Source organism: Kryptolebias marmoratus, linkage group LG10 (genome assembly GCF_001649575.2).
Source record: "Kryptolebias marmoratus isolate JLee-2015 linkage group LG10, ASM164957v2, whole genome shotgun sequence".
NCBI classification, from domain to species: Eukaryota; Metazoa; Chordata; class Actinopteri; order Cyprinodontiformes; family Rivulidae; genus Kryptolebias; species Kryptolebias marmoratus.
In genome coordinates, this window is record NC_051439.1 from 13,516,305 (window position 1) to 13,522,681 (window position 6,377).

Sequence of the window (6,377 nt, forward strand, 5' to 3'; positions counted from 1 at the left end):
CGCTCTGACTCGGATTTCATGCTTGTGCCAAGGGACTCAAGGGCATTATTTGATGCACTGATTTATAAATCTGTGTGCATTTGGAGAGGATTTGTTGGTCTTTATTCAGCCCTCGCCTTTGAACCCCAGATGTCTGTGTCGTGTTCAGTCAACCAACACAGCAGTAATGTTTAATCATCGTTACATATGTGTTTCATCATGCCTCTGTGAGCATTTACCTACTATCTTAGCAGCTAAAGTGTGGCTCTGAATTTTGATAGCTCTATCAGAACATTTGCTGAAGATAAAGCAAACTATGTACTTGAAGTTTCGTGTTGGATCTTATCAGCTTTATCTTTATTTTAGAGAGTAACTGTTTGGTTATTGTTCCTCTTCTGTTCTGTACATATAGTGAGCACTTCCCCTCTGCAGCCACAGGGGGGCACTGTTTCCTCAACAATAGAGACGTCTCACCCCTCAAAGCACTAAAACTGAGGCATTCAAAAGCCAAAGCAAAGAAATTAAAGTTTTATTTATTACACTAATGCACTAAAAAGGAGAAAAATAGAATTATCTGACTTGGCATGCCTGTAGATGACAGAAAATCCTCTAAATGTGCAAACAGACAACTAGAAAAGATGCATGTTATATATTTAAAGATTTTGCTCCTGCATCTTTGACATTCTTTGTCTTTGCCTGTGCAGTCAAATTAATTATATTGTGCTTTTATTTCCCATCTAACTCTTGGCTCGACGCCAGAGGAATGCCTGATTTATGCATTTAGTTGTTTGCAATTTTTTTAGCTTTAATTTTTTTTCCCTCCACCCGTGCGTTGGAAAAACAAACATGCGACTTCATCTCGATAAAAAGGGCACATGAAAGCGAGTTAAATACGTGTCAGTTAGGCGGTGGGAGAGGACTGAAGCCGCGTGATGCTTCCTGATTAATATTTCTGCAGCTGATGGGGAAATGGGTCCGTACGTCTGCACAGCTGCCTGTTTTCCTGAATGACAGAAGAGACAGCGAAGGTGACAGCATGCTAATTCTGGGATCATTGGGTGACTCCCCTGCTTTAAGCAGGCCAGGGTTATGCAAATAAAGTGGAATGACACTGTTTATTTTTTTACTTCCTTCTTCTTCAACAAATTTTCAGGAAGTAAAAGCAGGGCTTGTGTAGAACACTAAAAGTTGTTCTTTTAAAAATTTCCACAATTCATTTTTTGTCCTTTGCTCACTTTTTATATTTAAAAATGTAATTTTTTTTCGTCTCTCAGCAGCCCTATTTCCATGACAATTATACAAAAAGAAAAACTGTTTGGGCAGATATCAACTATAATGTTTGATCAGCAAAAGGCCGATCTTATTGTGTCAAACTCTAAATTCTGTTCTTCTAACTGAGAAAAATATGGTGCTTGAGAATCACAGGAGGGACATTTAATAAATTATTAAATGCGGCGTACGGATTAATACACAGACTGAACTTTTTGTTTTTGTCAACAGTCATATGGAGTCAAAAAAAAGCTTGTAAATCTAAAGCTGCTCTATAAGGTGGAAGACTAATAATAAACTCTAATTAGAGTTTTTTTCCCATCCTCTACATCTCAGAATAAAACAATAAATTTAATTATTTTTACATTGTAAATCGTACTTAAAGGGTAAGCAAACATGTGGAGCGTCCTTTTAAGGAGGTCTGCTCTGTTAATGGGACAAAAGGTTGGCTGACCCGAGATCAGAGCTGTTTGCAAAGCAGAGGCTTTAAAATGTGCCTGCTGTCCCAATAAACCCTGCTGGACATCTGGACCGTCTTCAGGAAACCACCAGCTGGATCACTGCCAGCCAAAGGTAAGTTTGAATAAAAAAAAATGGCAGAAAACACCTTCAGCTTGTTGTATTCTGACAGTTCAGTGTTAGTTTTGTGTTACTTTGTGGCCCGCCTATCAGAAAACCTAACATAAAAACGCAACAACACACCTCAGCTGGCATTTAGAAGGTTGTGATGTTTACAGTTATGTGCAACTGAGGCAAATATTACACTGAGCATCATCTGTTAGTTCGATAATTGCTCTGTAAAATAAAGCAGCACATGCAACCCTCATATGTCTGTTTTTCTTGTTTCCAACTTGTATGATCGTCCCATTTGTATCTTGTCACCCTGGTATTTTGGCTTTAATCTGAGTTAATGACCCAAACTTCCAACCATTTTCTCACTTTTCTTCCTGTAAAAAGTGAAAAATTCAAACCTGTCTGCGATGTGATCTGGAGAGGACCGTGATTACATCAGGCCTTTTCGACTGTTTCATGTGGCGCTGGATGACACTTCAGCTCTCTCAATGAATAACAAATGAGCTGTCAAATAAAAAAAGGCAAACGAACACGAGCTTTAAGAGGCGCACAGACAAATGTTTCATTTGGACATACGAGACAAGAGGTTTGCAAAGTGAAGCATTAAATTCAGACATGAAAGTGAGCACCTCGTGCCCCCCCCTCCTCTGCTCTTAGAAGCACATGTGGCGTCTTGCCTACTCATCCAAACAAGGGGCCAAATGACTTTAATTAAGGAGTAATTGCAGAGTCTTGTGTTAATTAAATCTTTATCAGTTTAAGTAAGTGGATTGCTCCCACAAGGAAACCATGCAGAGACGTGCTGCATTGCCCCCCCCCCCCTCCTCCACTTCTGCTCAGGCAAAATCTTTTATTTCCAGCCTCACCCAGCTCTGCTTTCCTTCCATCATCACACTGGAATGATTGGAATTAGCATGATTTGAGGGGAGAAAAAAAACAAAAAACAAAAAGAGGTGGGAGGGGTTCACCAACTTTGTAGCCAGCTGTGTCTTAAAAACACCGTAACAAACATGATAGCACCGATGTGAGGGAGTGTCCTACGCTGGAAAATGAGATACACGATTTATCTGAGGTTCCTGGTGTTTGACAAAATTGAATCCTCTCATTTTAATTGCACTCGACTAGGTGTGCTGCTCCGGGCCATGGAGACGTGAGCGCTGTGTGTTGTCCCTTGTTCTCCGCAGACTATTATGTTCCATTGTGCAAGGCGCCGATTATGATTTGCCATATCCTTGTCATCTATCTTATTTAGGATCATTTAGGTAGCCACACGTTACAAAGGAACAGCAGTCAGCCCTGTTATTATGTGTGTTTGAATCCCTGGCTTGGTGTAATGAGAACACGATCACAGAGGAGAATTAATCTGTCTGAAGACTTATTCACTGACTCAAGGCCTCTCTGCATGTACATTTCACAGGATAATAACGCAATGGTAATTTATTTAACACTTTCAAATCAAACAATTGCATTCAACGCTGACAAAACCTCCGAAACAGAGAAATATAACTACATGAACACACACAGGAAACAGGCTGAACTTGTCAAAAAAGGATAAAGGTTTTTACTTTTTGATTTACATCAAATCTGAGGCATCATTCCAAATAAGAGACAGTTTTCCGGAGCATTGAGCTCGATAAATTTTGTTTTATTTGGGGTTTTAAAACACTAAAATTGAGAATTATCCAGTTTTGCAGTTTTTACTTTTGGGCTGACTCTTAAAATTGTGAACAAAATAAAATAAAACCAAATAACTTTATTATTTACGGTTCATTTCATGTAAATCAAAATCTGCAAATGAAATTTTTTAGGCTTCCTGGAGCCCCCATGTCTGAAATAATAAAGAATTTTGGAGTTAAATGTTAAATTATCTTATATGTTGGATGATAATTTAAGCAAACGTATTTAATAAAACTGCACTGAATATGTTTTTCAAAGAATTATGATTAAAAGTCACTTTTCTGGGACCGTTTCTGAATCATCTGATTTAACGTATTGCTCTTATTCTTGTAACATATTGTGCAAAACTCTTGAAGCAACAAATTTAGGGAATTACCTCTAAATGTTTTTGAAATGATGCAACTTTTAAACAAAGCTGCCTCAGTAGTCCTTAACAAATCAAGTTATTTTTCTTTTTTTTACCCAAAAATTAATTCCTTCTTTTGCAAACTCTGTAATTGATTTGAACTTTTTGTACCCAATGAAAAGTCAGCCAAACAAGGGTGCGTTTTTTTTGTTTTGTCATGAATACGGCAGAGTTTTAATCTTTTATTTGTGCACTATGTACATTTTGGCTCGTGGACTTTGTCAGTGTGCAGCTGTTTATCAGAAATTGTTTATGGGGCGATAAATGGGAGTAATGTGGCTCCAAAACAGATTCAAAAGGGGCTTAACTGGATTACACCTCATTTCAAGGATGCTTAAGGTAAGATTAAAACAGATATGTGGTAAGTGAGGAAAATACAGGATTGGAATACATGGGAATTCGTCCTCAGTTTTCTCGTAAGCCACTTGCTTACGCATCACTCCGCTGATTCTGTTCTAAAGGCGCCGAACTGTCAAACATTTGCAACATAAATATGAGACAAAGTGTCGGCCGTTAATGTGGAAAGATCTCAACAAAGGAGACACATGAGCATTTCCCATAACAGTTTTGCTCCACTGGACCGACACAATTCGACATTAATGCCCTTTTTCTTATCTAATGCAACAAATCCCCAGAGCCGGAACATTAGAAATCGCTAATCACACACACTGCCATGCAAACACACACATACATTATCACACACCTCACACACAATCTGAAAAGATAATGAATTTAATGCCACTGCTATTACAGTCAACTAATGTTTGTTAATAGTGTGGTGCCAAACGGAATGAGGGTTCCAACCATGTGGGTTAGTTTTTCCCTCTTTGGACAAGATGTCAATAATAAAAAAAAAGGCCATGCATTTTGTGGATGTGGGGGGTGGAGGGGGAGGTGTGGAGGATGTGGTTAATCCATCAGGCTCTAATGATTCCTCTGTGCCTTGAATAGGAGCCACAGGCCGCTGTGAATGTGCCGTTTTATCTCTCCTATCAGGGCTCCACTTTATATTAACACTCCACTGAGCGTTTATGCACATGCTGTACAGTTCTGTACGCGGTGTGGGGGAATAAAAATAGGAGTTTAAGAGAGGAGACTTTATGACGTGCCCGATTAACCCTCCCTCCTGCATCCACCTCCCCCCACCACCACCCCCAAAATTTACTCCATCTCCTCCCGACATCCCTCTGCCAGCGCTGCAGCCCGGCGGATAACCGAGCTCGGATTAGCGGTGACATCACACTGAAGAGAAGGCTGAGCACCCCCCTGTGTGAGGAAGGGTGAGTGCTCTTGGTTTCTGTGTGTCAAACGGGTGTGAGTGTTACGTGTGTGTTCAGGACTGATTAGACAGCGAGGGTGGTGGTGAGAGGAAGATGAGGATTAGAAAGCCATCGGAGAGTTGGTTAGGTGCTGACACCACTCCACCTCGCCGAGGGCTCAATATACTGAGGGATCAGACTCATTTGTGACGGGCTGGGATTATTATCAGTTCAATGGGGCAATTTCTTTAGAACCGTCACCCCTTGACCTGTAAAATTTGGACACTTGTGAGGCATTCACAAGTTCATGTATCTTGTTTCAGGTGTAATCACACACTTATCTTTACAATAAACGAGCCTAGCAGCAGGTAGTACAAGCATTTTTTTAATGAAGTAAAGATCTTTAGAAGGTGGATTCGAAGAGCGCTGCAGTGACTACAACGTGAGTTTTCTTTCAAGCAATAATTTGGCTAATACTGGTTGTATTTGGTTTGGATTTAGCTAGGATGTCAACATTCAAACCACACTCTGACAACAACATAAAGCAGCAGTAAAAAGACTGCAGCATGCATTTCAGTCCAAATCTTTAAACATCTGTGAAAAGTAAAAATGCCACTGGTTTATAGGAATGACATATTTCCTTTACAAGGTGGCACAGAAACAGATAAATGAAGCAGCTCAGAAAATTGCTAATTTTTTAAATATTTATTGAAATTTGCAAATTGGAAAATAAATGTATACATATGAAATAAATGAGCACACGTGTGTTTAAACATTGAATACGTTAAGATGTTTTGAATATATCAAAATGATGGTATTTGCATTCATTTTTGTAACAGAAATCTAAACAATAAATAAAACCAGGTTCAAAACTCCAGATACATTCAAAGATTTAGAACTGAACTAATTAAACCAAGACAGTTCACCACGCTTTAGAGATCCGAATGGTGAATGAATAAACCTTTGATATCTTACAACATTTAGATTAAACTCTCACTAAAAACCAGTACAGTAAGCCTAAATATGTAAATAAATATGAGCATAAAAGTTTGGTCATAGAAGTGCTACTGAATAACAATTTTTAGCTCATATTTTTAACAAACTAATTTAAAGGAAAATATTATTAAAGCAATTGCAACTAATATGTAGTCCTGTTAATATTTTAGTATGGAGTTCATTTTATATACAATATCTATGGAATGAATGATATAATC